The following is an 18,996-nucleotide window of genomic DNA, read 5'->3' on the forward strand; positions in this document are numbered from 1 at the left end:
CTGGATTCAAATCCCTTCCCTACTACTTAAGCGCTGTGTGGCTTTCTTTCTTTCTTTCTTTCTTTCTTTCTTTCTTTCTTTCTTTCTTCTTTCTTTCTTTCTTTTTTTTAATAAACATTTGGAATTTTATTTAAAAAAAAATCACAACCATGAACATTGTTACAGTTAGAGGCCCTCTTGGTTCTCCACAATGATACTGAGCATGCTCACAAGGGGTTCCCATTGTTTAGTCTTTAAACAACCATCTTTAAAAGAAGGAAAAAAAACTCGGCACACTACCATTTAACTTGTTTTAATGTTTCTTCACAAATGGTGAAAAATACTAAAGTACAGACAAGGAATAATCATAATGTTGTGGCCAACATTATAAATATGGAATTATAAATTTAAAACATTTTCTGGTTTAAAAAATAAATCTGGTAGTCATGGCAGCCCTGCGGGGTCTCTGCGTCTAGTAGGGCGGGTCCCTGCGCCCCTGACGGTGCTCGCCTTTATCCATTTTTCCAGGTCCTCCACGCCCGCCTCTTCTTCCTCCCATCTGTTCCATCAAAGGTTCAGGGGGCCCACCAGGACCGCCTCGTCTTCCTCCGCCAAAGCCACCTCGGTCCATGCCCCGGCCACCACGGAAGCCCCCTCTGTCTCCACCGCGGCCACCTCTGAACATCCCACCGGGACCACCGCGGTCCATGAGGCCACCTCTTCCTCCCCGCAGGCCACCAGGGCCGCCTCTGCCACGGTCACCGCCCGGGGGCGGGAAGGGTGGTGGAAGGAAGCCTTCGGGCTTCGGGGCCTTACACTGGTTGCATTATGTTCTCCAGGTGAAGTTCCGGTTTCCACACCCCGAATTGGGGCACTGCCAGTCCCCAGCTCGGAGCTGGACATTTCCTCCTCCGGATGGGTTCCCTCGGGAACCCCGGGGTCCTCTTGGCGGAAAGCCACCTCTGTCTCCTCCACGGCCTCCCATGCGACCCATGGGGCCCCCTGGACCTCCACGGAGTGGTGGTGGCATCCCTCTGCCCTCATGGGGAGGCATACCACCCCGCATGCTGTTCATCGGAGGTTTCTTCCGAGCAAGAGAAACCTTAAGTTTGCTTCCTTGAAAATCTTTCCCAGCAAACCACTCCACAGCAGCCTTAGCAGTTGGTGGGTGTTCATAGGATACTGTAGCATCACCTTTGGGCTTTTCTATTTCCTTGTCCAAGTAGGTATGGATCATGGGTTGTCCGATTCTCTTGTTCATCTTAACAACTCCACACTGCTTAAAGAAGTCAGCCAGATCATCTAGAGTCACATTGTCATTTAAGCCTTGCACATAAATTATACTGTTGTCAGAGTCTTCATCTGGATCTACAGGTGGGCCTAGATCAAGATCTGGTCCTTCATCCATGGGTCCACCAGGCTTATTGAAGCCACCTCAGCTCTCCAGTGCTGCCCATTCCACCGTGTCCTCCTCCCCGCCCACCTCTGCTCATGCCTCCAGATCAAATCCCCCTCTTCCCCTGCCCCGGTTATCAGGGCCACTCATGCTCCAGTTCTCTCCTGGTCCAGAAAATCTTCCAGACTCCTGCCCATAAACACCCATGCTACTGGGGTGGTCCTGTCGGAATGAACTCTGCTGCCCGTAGCTGCTGCTCTGTTGGCTATATTGACTTGGAGCCTGGCTGTAGTATCCAGTTTGGGGGGGATAACTAGTGGGCGGCTGCTGTCCATAGCTGCTTTGTTGACCATAGCTACTCTGCTGTCCATAGCTGCTCAGCTGCCCATAGGTGTTCTGCTGAGAGTAACTGCTCTGATCATAACTAGTCAGCTGTGTAGAGGAGTAGCTGGTAGGAGGATAAGATGGTGGTGCTGTGACTGGCTGCATGGGGTAGCTCCCAGGTACCTGGGGATAACTGTAGTTACTCTGTCTATATCCTAGGCTGGGCTGATTGTAACCCCCTGTGCTAGATTGAGGTTGACTAGTCTCAGCGGGTTTGTTACCATCCTGTGGTCTTGCAGGTGCAGTGGCTGCTGGCTGCTGCCCATAGGCTGGGTAAGCAGGCTGAGTGCCATATGCAGACTGAGCTGCATAGGAGGCCTGGGTGGTAGTGACCGTAGCAGTGGTGGTATCATAAGCACCAGTGCCATACCCCTGGACAGGCTGACTGTATGCCTGGGGGGGCAATTGGAGTAGTATAACCAGCGGGAGGCTGTCCATAAGAAGTTGCATAGGCGGTCTGCCCATAGGTCGCAGTGGTCTGAGCCTGGGTATAGCTGACATCAGTGGGCTGTCCATAGGTTCCATAACTCTGCTGCCCATATGCCTGGGTGGTCTGTGCATATCCTTGAGTTGGTTGGGCGGTGTATGCCCTGTAGCCCTGCTGGGCTGCAGCTTGGCTGTAGGTACTGTAATCCGTGGACACCATTTTCTCTCCTTCCCTCTCATTCTCTCAACATCCGTCTCCCTCTTGCTCGCTGTGTGACTTTCAATAAGTCCTCTGCCTGTTTTCCCCATCTGTAAGATTCCTACAATGACCTCAGCCACATAAAACACTTAGAACAGTACATAGGAATTGATATGTCCTTCCTCCAATTGACAACCAAAGCACTTTCATATAGACACTTCTCTCATATAGACACTTCCACTCTGTTGCAGAAAATTGTCTCCAAAATCCATACCATATCCATTGCTCTTAACTGGCATGGACCTCCTTAAATTCAAGCATTTGTCTTATCTCTGAATCCTCTAAGGGCCTACCATAGGACTTGGTGCATAGTAGGGGTTGAGCAAATAAGCATACATTTTAAATTACATCCAATATATTTATTTAGCATTTACAACGTGCTGTTAGTTGCTAGGAATACACTGGTAAGAACAGTTGTGATCCTTCTTCCCTGAAAATAATAAGTAAAGACCCTGAAAAAAAGGGGTAGTGCTGTGAAGGAATGGAACAAAGTTCTGTAGGATCATGCAACAGAAGAAACTGACCTAGCCTGGGAACAATAGGAAAGGCTTTCTTGAAGAAACGAGACAAGCTGAGCTCTGAAGAAGGAGTAGAGGTTAGTAAGGTAAGGGGGACAAAATTTTCCTGAGAGAACAGCATGTGGTAAGACCCTGTGGCGGGAGGGAATTTGCTATCTGACATTGAGGAAAGGAAAGGAGCTCATGATGGTTGGAGGGGAGTGGTATGAGGTAGGGCTACAAGGTAGACAGAGACCACATCAAGTCAGCTGTGTTAAAGATACTGAACTTTTGGGACACCTGGGTGGCTCAGCGATTGAGTGTCTGCCTTTGGCTCAGGGTGTAATCCCCGGGTCCTGGGATTGAGTCCCACATCAGGCTCCCTTCAAGGAGCCTGCTTCTCCCTCTGCCTGTGTCTCTGCCTCTCTCTTGGTGTCTTTAATGAATAAATAAATAAAATATTAAAGAAGATACTGGACTTTTCCTTGAAAAGACTGGAAAACTAATGAGAATTTTTATATAAGCAAGTAGCATCATTGGATTTGCATTTAGTAAAGGTTGCCTGGCTTCACATGGATGACCTTAGAGAACCATTTAGGAAGACATTGTAGTAATCTACATGATTGTATCTTAAAAGTATGGATATAAATAAATTGGTGAATTTGGGACATATTTAGATAATTGACTTTAACACTTGTACTCTAAGATGGAAATGCCCCTGAATGTTCTATGGCAGCATTTGGTCCTGAATCTTTGATCTTTTGCAACACACAGATATTTTGACTTAAAGGATACACTTCTACGGATGTACTTGGATTTTAGTGAAAGCTAAAAATGTTGTGGAGGAGTAAAGCATTACAGTAATTCAAAATAGCCACAGGTACTAAATCCTGCTTTAAAATGTGTTGCCTTGGGCAGCCCTGGTGGCTCAGCAGTTTAGTGCAGCCTTCAGCCCAGGGCGTGATCCTGGAGACCCGGGATCGTTCCTTGTCGGGCTCCCTGCATGGAGCCTGCTTTCTCTCTCTCTCTCTCTCTCATAAATAAAAAATAAAATAAAATGTGTTGCCTATTTAAATTGTGACAGCTGTCTCCCAAGCAGTTCTACAACCAGTAGCATCAGCACTATCTGGAAAGTTCTTATAAGTGCAAATTCTTGAACCCCCACTCTAGATTTACTGCATCACCAACTCTGAGGTCGTGCTCTGTAATCTGAGATAAATAAGCAGGTAATTCTGATGCACGCTGAATTGGCACAGAGGAGCCATGAGACAAATTACACTCATTTCAAAACAGCTAAGACTCATTTTACCCTTCTCTCTTCCTCTCCAGGATGAAGTGACTGAAAGAGATAAGTTTACATGGATAACATTGAATATATTCTAATTTGTGTCTTTTTTTGCTAGTCATGTGTAAAATCTGAGAATTACTTGAGACACATCTTACAACAAACAATGGCACAGCAGTTGGTGGAGATGCTACATTTAATCATTTGTTCCTTCTCTCTTTGAATACACATCTACTTTGTGGCCAATATGTGTCAAGTCCTGTGCCAGATCCTGGGGATGTGTCTGAGAACAAGACAGAAAGTCCTTGCCTACTCAGAGTTTTCCTTTGAGGAGCAAGACAATAAGCAAGCAAATGAACAAAATCATTTCAGATAGTTAATACATGTTACAAAGGAAGTCACATGGTGATTGGGTACAGGAAGGTCAGGAAGTATTTCTGAGGTCTGAAGGATGAGAGGAGCCAGTTAAAAAGGATCCAGAGGAATAGAATTCAAGAGAGAGTAGTAAACATGGTATAAAAAGACCTTAAGACCCAAACAAACTTGGCATGCTTCTGGAAAAGAAAAAAATGCCAGTGTGGCTAAAATATGGTGAATGAGGAGGATCCTAATGTGTCTCAGTTGAGTACTGCTTGTCTATAACAATAGAAATAATCTCTTAGATTTGTCCAGCTTTTTCAATTTGCAAAGCATTTTCAGATCCAGTAGATATTTGCAAATTCATCACTGAAATAGCTTTTTAAGAAAGAGATTGTGTTTATTAATTTTTGTATTTATTAATTTGAGAGAGAGAGCAGGAGCAGGGGCAGAGGGGGAGGGAGAAGCAGACTCCCACTGAACAGAGAACCTGATGTGGGGGGCTTGATCCCAGGAACCTGAAATTATGACCTGAGCCAAAGGCAGACACTCTACCTATCGAGCCATCCTGGTGCCCCTGAAATAGCTTTTTTATTTTTATTTTTTATTTTTTAAAAAGATTTTATTATTCATGAGACGCAGAGAGAAAGAGAAGCAGAGACATGGGCAGAGGGAGAAGCAGGCTCCCTGTGGGAAACTCGATGTGGGACTCAATATCAGGACCCCAGGATCATGCCCTGAGCCAAAGGCAAACATTCTTCCACTGAGCCACCTAGGCGCCCAAGATTTTATTTTTTTTAAGTAATCCCTACACCCAACAGGGAGCTTGAACCCACAACTTCAAGATCAAGAATTGCACATTCCACCAACTGAGCCAGCTATCTGCCCCTCACTGAAATAGTTTTACCAAGTGAAGTGACTTAAAGGAATAGTAGAAAAATAATAATGGAAAAAAAAAAAGGAAAGGAATAGTAGATAATATTGAGAAAAAACAATGTTGGGCACTTGTGTAGGCATTATCCACACACTCCACTTCTATTTGGAGATCCATGTGGTTCTGGGGAAACTGACTTGGAGATCTGAGCAAGTGACCCAGGGAATGCCATCACTATTCCCTTCTAGACACGTCGGGCATATGACATAGGCTGAGCCAATTAGTGGAAAGCTCAGGACTCCTACTACCACTCTTCCTGCTGCGTTGATCAGGGAAGCTTATAGCTTCTGGGAATCACTATGGAATGCCGAGGGGCGCAAGGTTTAGGATGAAGCTGACATCTCAAAATATGGAGAAGAGAGTCAAAGAAATCAGTCATATGTATCTTTGAATTACTGAATCCAGTCTTACTTGCAATAATCCTGCCTCTAGACGTTTTGCCAAAAAGTATGAGCCAAAAAGTTCCCTTGATTGTTGCAACTTTTGTTTAAGTTCCCACAGTGTTTTCTCTGATATGTAGCTGCAAGCATCTGGATACAGCACTTTAACGGCTCCCACAAAAATCCTTCAAGGCAGATTTTATTGTGGGAAGTATAGGGACTATTCATAAATATCGCATTTATTTCCTTCCATCCTCTTTTGAAGTTAGGTGCGACTATGTGACTTCATTGGCCAATGAAACACAAGTAAAAGTGGCATGTTTTGCTCTTGGGGTGGGGATGTTAAGAGCCATTGTGCAATTCCTCCTCTGGCAGGGTGATCATGGAAGAGGTAATTGAGATGGAGCCTCTATCAGCATGAGTCCCTGACTTGAGTGGGCCAAGCACTCCTCTTGGACATGCAGCTATGTAACAATTGACTGTTTATTACCTCACAATTTCCATGGATCAGGAATTTTGTCGCAGCAGAACTGGGTAGGTCTACCTCAAGTCTTTCCACAAGACTGTAATCAAGATGTTGTACAGAGCTGTGGTCTCCTCTGAAGGCTTGACAGGCAGACAGTTGGCTTCCAAGCTCATTCATGTGGTTTTTGGAAGGATTCAGGACCTACTCATAGGCTTCAGGACCTCAGCACTTGCTGATTATCGGCTAGAGATCTCCCTCAGTTCCTTGCCATTGGGGCCTCTCCATAAGGCCACTGATACCATGCCAAATGGATTGAGAAAGAGAGAGAGAGAGAGAGAGAGAGAGAGAGAAGAAAAAATACTGAAATCCTAGTTTTTTGTAACCTAGGTCCAGCCCATACCCACAAGCAGGGATTTTCAAAAGTATGACTCCCAGAAGGCAGGGCTTGCTGGGAGCCATTTTAGAGGCTGCCTACCACAATAGTGAGAAATAAACTTTCGTTAGGCCACTGAGATTTGGGGGTTGATTATTGCCACAGCTTAACCTAGCCTACCCTTGTTTGACACAATTTCTATTATCCATTGTTCAGAAGAGGAAATTGATGCTCAGAGAGATGTAGGTGCTTGGCCAAAGATACTCAGCTAGTTATTGGCAGAACTAGGATTGAAATCTTTATCTGTTTGATTCCAGAGCCTGAACTTACATTCACTGTGTACACTGGGCAAGTGGGAAATGTGGGGACCAAAAAAGGCCTTCAATTTCCATCAGAAGGACAGTAACAACCCTCCATAGCAGCTGGGGTGTACTGAGCATGTGGGTGAAAGTGTGAGAAGAAAGAATCCAGACAAAATATACCCTACTACCTTGTAATCTGCTTTCCAACAGTTCTTTATTTCCTACAATATAGTGATCTGAGTTACTGGCTCCAATGCACCTTAGATTCCCAGATTTACCATCCTTCTTCCATCACTTTATCAGGCCCAAGTTTCTACCCATAGTGACATGCAGAATTGATTTGTTTGGTTGTTTGTTTGGAAGATGGACAGAATTTAAGATGATTTGTCTGAGACAATTTTGTCAACCCCTTCCTGTTACTGATGAGTCCATGAAGGCCAGAAAGGAGCTGTAACTTGCCCAAGGTCACATAGCACACTAGTGGCAGAGATAGGAATATGATCTCTATTGCCAGAATCCAGTTCAAGCTTCTTTTGATGCTAGTACATGCCAACATCATAAGAGATCCTACAAAGCAGAATGACCTTTATATGTTAACAGTGCAAGCTCATCCCAACAAGCTTCACATTGTATAGAGCTAGGTCAGTCAAGAGCTTTCCTAGCTGTCTTCTGGAGGATCTACTATCCTTTCCTTCCACTTCTACTTTTAAAGTTCCAAAAGGTTAATTGGTCCCTTTAATTCCTTGCACCCATACTCTATTTCCATTCTAGGGTGCATCTAATTCTTTTTTTTTTTTTATTTCGGTTAACATACAATGTTTTATTAGTTTCAGGTGTACAATATAGTAATTCAACAGTACCATATATCACCCTGTGTTCATCATGACAAGTGAACTCCTTAATCCTTATCAACTATTTAGCACATCCCCCACCCTACCCCCTCTGGTAACCATTAGATTGTTCTTTTTTTTTTTTAAGATTTTATTTGTTTATTTATTTATGAGAAACATACAGAGAGGCAGAGACACAGGAGGAGGGAGAAGCAGGCTCCCTTCAAAGAGCCCAATGGGGGACTCAGTCCCAGGACCCCAGGATCACGACTGGAGCCAAAGGCAGATGCTCAACCACTGAGCCACCCAGTAGCCCTGATTGTTCTCTATTATTATGTCTATTTCTTACTTTGCCTCTTCCCGCCCCATCTCTCTCTCACTCACTTAATCCCCTTTGCTTATCTGTTTTGTTTCTTAAATTCCACATGAGTGAAATCATATAGTATTTGTCTTTCTCTGCTGGCTTACTTTGTTTAGCATTATACTCTCTAGCTCCACCCAGGTCGTTGCAAATGGCAAGATTTCAGTCTTTATAATGGCTGAATAGTATTCATTGTTTATCTTCTTTATCCATTCATCAATCGATGGACACCTGGGTTGCTTCCATATCTTGGCTATTATAAATAATGCTGGGATCCCTGGGTGGCGCAGCAGTTTAGCGCCTGCCTTTGGCCCAGGGCGCGATCCTGGGGACCCGGGATCGAATCCCACGTAGGGCTCCCGGTGCATGGAGCCTGCTTCTCCCTCTGCCTATGTCTCTGCCTCTCTCTCTCTCTCTCTGTGACTATCATAAATAAATAAAAATTTTAAAAAATAATGCTGCTATAGACATCTGGGTGCCTGTATCCCTTTTGAATTAGTGTTCTTGTATTCTTTGGGTAAATATCCAGCAGTGTGATTGCTGGATTGTAAGGTAGTTCTATTTTTAATTTTTTGAGGAACCTCCATACTGTTTTCTACTATGACTGCACCAGTTTGTATTCCAACCAACAGGGCACAGGTTTACTTTTTCTCTGCATCCTTGCCAACACCTGTTGTTTCTTGTGTTGTTGATTTTAGCCTTTCTGATAGGTATGGTGATATCTTGTTGGAGTTTTGATTTGCATTTCCCTGATGATAAATGATGATGAGCATCTTTTCATATGTCTGTTGGCTTTCTGGATGTCTTCTTGGGAGAAAAGTCTGTTCATGTCCTCTGCCCATTTTTAAATTAGATTATTTGTTTGGGTGTTGAGTTGTATCAGTTGTTTTTTGTTGTTATTGTTGTTTTTTAAAGATTGATTTATTTGGTGGGGGTGGGGATAGAAGGAAAGAGAGAGAGAGAAGCCCTAGCAGACTCCTCACTGAGCTTGGAGCCCATCTTTGGGGCCCAGTCCCATGAACCAAGATCACAACCTGAGCAGAAACTGAGAGCCAGATGCCCAAACAACTGTACCACCCAGCAGTCCCAAGTTGTACCAGTTCTTTACATATTTTGTAGCCCTTTATTGGGTATGTCATTTGCAAATATCTTCTCCCATTCAGTAGGTTGTCTTTTAGTTTTGTTGATTGTTTCCTTGCTGTGCAGAGCTTTTTATTTTGGGGTAGTACCAATAATTTATTTTTGTTTTATTTCCCTTGCCTCAGAAGACATATCTTGAAAGAAGTTGCTACAGCTGATGTCAAAGAAGTTGCTGCCTGTATTCCCTTCTAGGATTTTTATGGTTTCAGGTCTTACATTTAGGTCTTTAATCCATGTTGACTTTATTTTTGTGTATGGTGTAAGAAAGTGGTCCAGTTTGATTCCTTTGCATGTTGCTGTCCAGTTTTCCCAACATCATTTGTTGAAGAGTGTGTTTTTCCCATTGGATATTCATTCTCCCTTTGTTGGAGATTAATTGACCATATAGTTGTGAGTTTATTTCTGGATTTTCTATTCTGTTCTGTTGATCTATGTGTCTATTTTTGTGCCAGTACCATGCTTTTTGATGACTATAGCTTTTAAATATAACTTGAAGTCCAGAACTGTGTTGCCTCCAGCTTTGGTTTTCTTTCTCTTTCTTTTAAAAAATATTTTATTTATTTATTCATGACACACACACACACACACACACACACACAGAGAGAGAGAGAGAGAAAGAGAAAGAGAGAGAGAGAGAGAGACAGGCAGAGGGAGAAGCAGGCTCCCTGTAAGGAGTCCGATGTGGGACTTGATCCTGGATTCCAGGATCACGCCCTGAGCCAACCACCAACCCACCCAGGCGTCCCAAAACTTTTGTTTTTAAATTGAGATATAATCCACAAAAAAATTCCACAAATTTAAAGTTTGATAGAAATTTGGTAAAACATTTTGACTTATGTACCCACCTATGGAATCATCACCTCAATGAAGAGAGAAAATCTATCAATTACCTTTTGTAATCTCTTTCCCCGCCCCACATCTCCCAATTCCCTGGCAACCACTAATTAGCTTCAATCACAATAGATTAGTTTGTATTTCCTAGAATTTTATATGAACATAATCATGCCATACATATTCTTTTTTGTCGAGTTAATTTTATTCACCATAATTACTTTAAGACTTATCCATGTTTTGGGATGCCTGGGTAGCTCAGCAGTTTAGTGCTTGCCTTGGACCCAGAGCATTGGTCCTGGAGTTCCAGGATCAAGTCCCACATCCGGCTCCTTGCATGGAGAAGCAGGCACCCTCTCCCTCTGCCTGTGTCTCTACCTCTCTCTCTGTGTCTCTCATGAATAAATAAATAAAATCTTAAAAAAAAAAGACTTAATCCATGTTTTATATTTGTCATTAGTTTGCTCATTTTTAATTGCTAAGCAATATTCTATTATATGGATGTACCACAATTTAGGTAGTACACAATGTAGTCACATGTTAGTGGATACATTTGGGTTATTTCCACTTTTGAGCTATTACAAATAAAGTTTTTATGAACATCCATGTGCAAATTTTCATATGAACATATTTCTTTCCTCCTGGTTGTGGAATGAATGGATAGTATGATAGTTGTATGTTTAACTTTTTAAGAAACTGCCAGAATATTTTCTAAAGTGTTTGTACAATTTTTCATCTCTACCAGCAGTGTATGAGAATTCCAGTTCCTCTACATCATGTCAACATTTGCTATGGCCAGTCTTCTTAATTTTAGCCAATTTAGTGGTTATAAAGTGATATCTAATTATGGATTTATTTTCCATCTCCCTGATGACTAATGATGTTTAGCATCTTTTCGTGTGCTTATTACCATCTATATATCTTCATGAATGAAATATCTGTTTCAATAATCACCATTGCTTTAATGGCCCCTGCACATTTTGATACGTTGTATTTCAATTTTCATTCATGTCAGAATATTTCTCATTTTTCTCTTGATTTATTCTTTGATCCATGGATTATTTAGAAGTGTTTTTTGGGGCAGCCCCGGTGGCGCAGCGGTTTAGTGCTGCCTGCAGCCTGGGGTGTGATCCTGGGGACCCGGGATCGAGTCCCACATCGGGCTTCCTGCATGGGGCCTGCTTCTCCCTCTGCCTGTGTCTCTGCCTCTCTCTCACTCTCTGAATGAATAAATAATAATATGTATTAATATTTAATATTATAATATTATTATATATAATATATTATATAATTATTTAATATTATAATTAATATTAATGTTTAATAATATTATTAATAATTAATAATAAATAAATCTTAAAAAAAAGAAGTGTCTTTTGGTTACAAACACCTGGAGATTTTTCAGAGTTCTTCCAGTCCTTGATTTCTAATTTAACTCCACTATGGTCAAAAACCATACTTTTTTATGACTTGAATTATTTTAAATGTGTTGAAGTTTATTTTATGGCCCAGAATATGGCCTATCTTGATAAATGTTCCAGGTGCACTGGAGAAGAATGCATACATTACTGCTGGTATGTAGAGTGTTATAAAAATATTAATGAGGTCAACTTGGTTGACAGTATTGTTCAAGTCTTTCATATCCTTAGTGGTTTTCTGTCTACTTATTCTATCAGTTTTTGATAGATATTTAAAAATCTCTGACAATGATTGTGAATTTCTCCTTGAAGCTTTATGTATTATAAATCTGTTTTCTTTTATTCTATTTTTTTTAATTTTATTTATTTATTTATTTATTTATTTATTTATTTATTTATGATAGTCACAGAGAGAGAGAGAGAGGCAGAGACACAGGCAGAGGGAGAAGCAGGCTCCATGCACCGGGAGCCTGATGTGGGATTCGATCCCGGGTCTCCAGGATCGCGCCCCGGGCCAAAGGCAGGCGCCAAACCGCTGCGCCACCCAGGGATCCCTCTTTTATTCTATTTTTACAGTCATTTAAAAAAATACATAATTCATTTAGTGAAATTCACCATTTTAAAGTGTATTTAGTGTATTCAGTGGATTTTAGTATGTTCACTGTGTTGCACAACCATCACCCCTATTTAATTCCAGAGTGTTTCTATCATCCCAAAAAGAAACCCCATATGTATTACCAATTGGTCCTAATTCTACCCTCCCCACAACTCCTGGCAGCCAGTAATTTACATTCTGTCTTTATAAGTTTGCCTATTTTCTGGATATTTCATGTAAATGGAATCTTATATTGAGTGACTTTTTGTGATTGGCTTATTTCACTCAGCATAATGTCTTCAAGATTTATCCATGTTGTAGCAAGTGTTAGAATTTCTTCCTTTTTAAAGGCTGAATAATACTCCATTGTCTGAATATACTACCTTTTGCCTATTCATTCATTCATTGAAGGACTTGTGGATTACTTCTACCTTTGGGCTATTATTAGTAATGCTGCTGAACATAGGTGTACAAATATCTGTTCAAGTCCTTGCTTTCAATTCTTTTGGATATATGCCCAGAAGTAGAATTGCTGGATTATATAGTAGTTCTATTTTTTAATTTTTTGAGGTATTTCTATACTATTTTCCCACTAGCAGTACACAGAATTTTTATTTCTTTATATCCTCACCAACATTTGTTATTTTCTTTTTTTTATTCATTTGTTATTTTCTATTTATTTATTTATTTATTTTTTTTTTAAAATTATTTATTTATTTATGATAGTCACAGAGAGAGAGAGAGAGAGAGAGAGAGAGAGGCAGAGACACAGGCAGAGGGAGAAGCAGGCTCCATGCACCGGGAGCCCGATGTGGGATTCGATCCTGGGTCTCCAGAATCGCGCCCTGGGCCAAAGGCAGGCGCCAAACCACTGCGCCACCCAGGGATCCCTGTTATTTTCTATTTAAAAAAAAAATTTTATAATAGCCTTCCCAATGGGTGTCAGATGGTATCTCATTGTGGTTTTGATTTGCATTTATCTAACAATCAGTGATATTGAGCATCCTTTCATATTCTTATTGGCTATCAATATATATTCTTTGGGAAAATCTATTCAAGTCATTTTTCCATTTTTAAATGTCCCTTACATTGTTTCTGACACAAAGTCTGCTGTCATCCTTATCTTTGTTCCTCTGTAGATAACGTGTCTTTATTTTCCTGAAGGCTTTTAAGATTTTTTCTTTTTTATTGTTTTTGAGCAATTTAGTTATGATGTGTCTTTGTTTTTCCAACCATAGGAACTCCAATCATACATAACATAGAGGCAATAATAGAATTTGCAGCATAGCATTGTGGTCAGGAAGCAGAAAAATATTTGAAGAAATAATGGCTGAAAACCTTCTAAATTTAATGAAAGCCATAATCCCACAGATTCAAGAAACTCAACAAACTCCAAACACAAAGAAATATGAAGTGAACTACACCAAGGCATATACCCGAGATTAGAAAGTATTAAGGAAATCATAGACACCAAAAAAGTGATCCCATAAAGTGGTGTATGAATTCATGATCTCATCTCCAAGTAATGAATGTGTGAATTGGACCCTAAACTGTACATCAAAGTCTTTGGAAACTTAACTATGGGGTAGACCACTTCCCAGGTCTGAGACTGACAACTAGGAGGTGCACATACAGGACAGATCTGAATAGCCCTGCAACAGCTTTGAAAATAGAACTAATGAAGTTGTAGTGCACAGAAGGTTGGTAAAAAATGGTGAATTAGAGCTAACATGATCAATGGCCTGCTAAAACAAAGCAAAACAAACAAACAAAAAAAATCAACATTTTCCACAGGATTTAAATAAGACCCAGTGTCTTAAAACACAATATTCAAAATGTTCAAGATACAATCCAAAATTGCTTGACATGTTAAGAACCATAAAAATGTCAAATTCCTTTTTAAAAAAAGATTTTATTTATTTATTTGAGAGAGAGAAAAAAGCATTAGTGGTAAGGAGGGGCAGAGGGAGAGGGAGAGGAAGACTCCCTGGGAGCCTGATGCATAGCTTAATCCCAGGACCTGGAGATCATGACCTGAGCAAAGGCAGACAGACGCTTAACCAACTGAACCACCCAGATACCCCAAAAAAGTCAAATTCTAACAGGAGAAGAGGCAGTCATCATGTCAACTCAGAGATGACACAGACGTTGGAATTATTAGACAGATTTTAATTCATTATAACCATGCTCCAAGAAATAAAGATGAGCACACTTGAAACAAATGGAAAGATAGGCAGTTACAGGAGAGAAATTGAAGATTTGAAAAAGAACCAAAAAGAAACTGTAGAATGGAAGAATAAAATAACTAAAAGAAAAAATGCTGCATGGGATGGATAACAGAATGAAGATGGGAGGGGAAAGGGTTTATGAATATGAAGATAGTTTAAGCTGAACAAAGAGAGAGAAAAGCCACCTAAATAAACAGAGCTACAAGGACCTGTAGAACAATCAGGTGTAACATTTATGTCATTAGAATTCCAGAAAAAGAGTAGGAAGAGTACAATGCAGAAAAAGTATTTGAAGAAATAATGGCCTAAAACTTTCCAGATTTGGCAAAAGATTTAAATTGAGAGATTGAAAAAAATTCATCAAAATCCAAACAAGATGAATTCAAACATCTATCCTCAGACCCGTCATAATTAAATAACTGAAAATAAAATACAAAAATAAATATTCTGGGATCCCTGGGTGGCTCAGCGGTTTAGCGCCTGCCTTTGGCCTAGGGCCTGATACTGGAGTTCCTGGATGGAGTCCCGCGTCGGGCTCCCGGCATGGAGCCTGCTTCTCCCTCCTCCTGTGTCTCTGCCTCTCTCTCTCTCTACGTCTATCATGAATAAATAAATAAATAAATAAATAAATAAATAAATAAATAAATCTTTGAAAAATAATAAATATTCTAAGCAGCCAAAGAGTAACAAAGCACAACATATAGGAAAAAAATGATTAGAGTGATTTCAAATTCCTCATCAAAAAACACAGAGGTCAGAAGACAGTGGTACAACATTTTTTAAGTGCTTAAAGAAAAGAACTGCCAGCACCTAATTCTACATCCCACAAAAATACCCTTCAAAAATGAAGCCAGAAAAAAGACATTCTCAGAAGAAAGAAAATGAAGAATTGGTCACATGCAAACCTGATCTAAAAGAAGTCCAAAGATAATTCTTTAGATGAAAGGGAAGGGTTACCAGAGGGAAACTTGTAACTTTAGGAATGAAGGAAGAGTAACAGAAATGGTGACTATCTAGGTAAAGCCAATAGACTAGTTTTTCCTCTTAAATTCTTTAAAGTATATATAATGCTCGAAAGCCAAATTTGTAATATGGTCTGTAAGTAGCCAAAGCAATTTTGAAAAAGAAAAACAACGCTGGAGGTATCACAACTCCAGACTTAGAGGCAGTGGTAATTAAAACAGTATGCTATAGGCATAAAAATAGACATATATGTCAGTGGAATAAAAAGGAAAACTCAGAGATAAATGCACAACTATTTGGTCAATTAATCTTCAACAAAGGGAGAATGAATATCCAATGGGGAAAATACAGACTCTTCAACAAGTAATGTTTGGAAAATTGGACAGCAACATACAAAAGAATGAAACTGGACCACTTTCTTACACCATACACAAAAATAAAATCAAAATAGATTAAAGACCTAAATGTGAGACCTGAAACCATAAAAATCCTAGAAGGGAACACAGGAATTAATTTCTTTGGCATTGGCCCTAGCAACATTTTTTTAGATATGTATACTGAGGCAAGAGAAACAAAAGCAAAAACAAACTATTGGTACTACATTAAAATAAAAAGCTCTGCACAGCAAGGGAACAACCACAAAACTAAAGGACAATTTACTGAATGGGAGATGATATTTGCAAATGACATATCCAATAAAGGGCTAGTATACAAAATATGTAAATAATGGATACAACTCAACATCCAAAAAACAAGTATTCCAATTAAAAAATGGGCAGAAGACATGAACAGACATTTCTCCAAAGAAGACATCTAAATGGCCAACAGACACATGAAAGGTGCTCAACATCACTCATCATCATCATCATCATTTTGAAATGCAAATCAAAACTCCAATGAGATATTACTGCACACCTATCAGCTGGGTTAAAATCCACAACAGAAGAAACAGCAAGTGTTGGTAAGGATGTGGAGAAAAAAGGAACCCTCTTGCACTGTTGGTTGGAATGCAAACTGGTGCAGCAACTGTGGAAAACAGTATGGGCGTTCCTCAAAAAAAATAGATAAAACTACCCTATGATCCAATTATCTCACTACTGGGTATTTACCCCCCAAATGCAAAAACGCTAATTCAAAGGGTTACATGCACCCCTATGCTTATTGAAGCATTATTTACAATAGCCAAACTATGGAAGTGGCCCAAGAATCCACTGAAAGATGAATGGATAAAGAAATATGTTATAGTTATAAAAAAGAATATTACTCATCCATAAAAAGAATGAAATCTTGCCATTTGCAGCAACACGGATAGAGCTAGAGAGTATAATGCTAAGCTAAGTAAGTCAATCGGAGAAAGACAAATACCATATCATCTCAATCATATGTGGAATTTAAGAAACAAATGAGCAGAGGAAAAAGAGAGAGAGATCAAGAAATAGACTCTTAACTGAGGGGAGATTGGTAGGGAGAGAGGGGAAATAGGTGATGGGGATTAAAGAGTGTACTTATGGTGATGTCAAAACATTTATAATAAGGTCTAATGGGGTTTTCAGTGTTTGTAGATGTAAAATGTAACAATTACAACAGAAAAGTGGAGGGTAAATGGACCTAATAGTGGTAAGGCTTGTATATTCTACTTGAAGTGGTAAAATATTTATTCCTAGTAGCATATGAAAAGTTAAATATATATTGTAATCCTTATGTATTGTAATGACTGATAAGTAAATAAAACACTCAATAGAAACATTAAAAATACTAAACAAATTCAAATACTCCAAAAGAGGGCAGGAAATAAAAAGCAGAGGATGGAAAAACAGAGGAAACAAACAAACAAAAAATGGTAGGCCTAAATCCAATCACATGTATAATTATATTAAATATAAATGGTTTAAACATACCGATGAGAGAATTGAGATTTTCAGGATGGATCAACAAGTAGATCCAAGTGACAAGAATCTCACCTAAAAGTTAATGCAAAGATAAAAAGTAAAAGGATGGGAAAAGATATGCCTTGAAAGCACTAATCAAAAGAAATTTGGAGGTGGCTGTATTAATATCAAACATAGTAAAATTATGTACAGAGTTGTTCATAGAATTCTCTTACTATTCTTACAGTGTTTGTAGATTCTGTAGTGATATATCCTACAAGGAAAATTAACAGAAATAAAAAGATAATACTGAAAGAGTCAATTCATCAAGAGGACCTAACAATCTTATGTATGTTTAAACTAAACCTCAAAATATACGAAGCAAAATTGATTTAAAGAGCTGAAATGGACAAATCCATAATTATAGTTGGAGACTTTATTTAATATTGCTCTATAAGTAATTGATAGAACAAGTAGACATAAAATCAGCAAGGAAATGGGAAAATTGAACAACACCATCAACTGTATCTAATTGATATTTAATACAACACTTCACCTGATAACAACACAATACACATTCTTTTCAAGTGCTCATGGGATATTCACCAAGACATGCCATATAGTGGGTCATAATACAGACCCTATCAAATTTAAAAGAATTGGAGTGATATAAAGCATGTTCTCTAAATAACGGAATTAAAGAAGAAATCAAGAGCGAAAAGATAACTGGAAACTTTCTACATACTTGGACATGGAGGAACATGCTTTTAAACAGTTTATGGGGACAGCCCAGGGTCTCAGCGGTTTAGCGCCGCCTCAGCGCAGGGCGTGATCCTGGAGACCCAGGACAGAGTCCCACGTTGGGCTCCCTGCATGGAGCCTGCTTCTCCCTCTGCCTGTGTCTCTGCCTCTCTCTCTCTCCATGTCTCTCATGAATAAATAAATTAATTAAAAAAACAGTTTATGGGTTGAAGTAGAAGTCTCAAGGGAAAATAGAAAACATTTTTAACTGTATGGAAATTAAAACACAGTATGTCAAAATTTATGAGATACAGCTAAAGCAGTGCTTAGAGGAAATAGTATAGCATTACACATTACATTATAAAAGAAGTTCTTAAGTCAACAATTTAAACTTTTGAGAAAATTACAGACTAGTATCCTTCATGAACATAAGCACGTAAAGCCTCCACAGAATATTATGAAACTGAATTCAGCAATAGATAAAAAAGTCATACCATGACTAAGTAGGGTTTATCTCAGGAATGCATGAGTTGTTCATTGTTTGAAAATCAATGTAATCCATCATATTGACAACTTGAAGAAGAGAAACTATATGATCATATAAACTGATGCATGCAGAGAAAGCATTTATCAATATTCAACATGCATTCATTATTTTAAAAAACTCAGTAGACTAGGCATAGAAAAGAACTTCTTAATCAGATTTTAACAAGTGTCTACAAAAAGCTTACAGCTAACATGATTCTTTTAAAAAAGATTTTGTTTGTTTGTTTGTTTGTTTGTTTATTTATTTATTTATTTATTTATGAGAGACACACAGAGAGAGCCAGAGACACAGGCAGAGGGAGAAGCAGGCCCCAACAGGGAGCCTGATGTGGAACTTCATCGTGGAACTCCGGGACCACGCCCTGAGCCGAAGACAGGTGCTCAGTTGCTGAGCCACCCAGGTGTCTCAACTAAAATGATTCTAAATGGTGAAAAAT

At 39.6% G+C, this 18,996-nt stretch overlaps 1 pseudogene; it reads right to left on the reverse strand.

The window, feature by feature from the left end:
- Window positions 1–124: 124 nt before the first annotated feature.
- LOC140630501 (RNA-binding protein EWS pseudogene) lies at window positions 125–2,446 on the reverse strand (annotated as a pseudogene).
- Between the last annotated feature and the right edge of the window lie 16,550 nt (window positions 2,447–18,996).

The sequence above is a fragment of the Canis lupus genome, chromosome 3, assembly GCF_048164855.1.
Source record: "Canis lupus baileyi chromosome 3, mCanLup2.hap1, whole genome shotgun sequence".
NCBI lineage: Eukaryota > Metazoa > Chordata > Mammalia > Carnivora > Canidae > Canis > Canis lupus.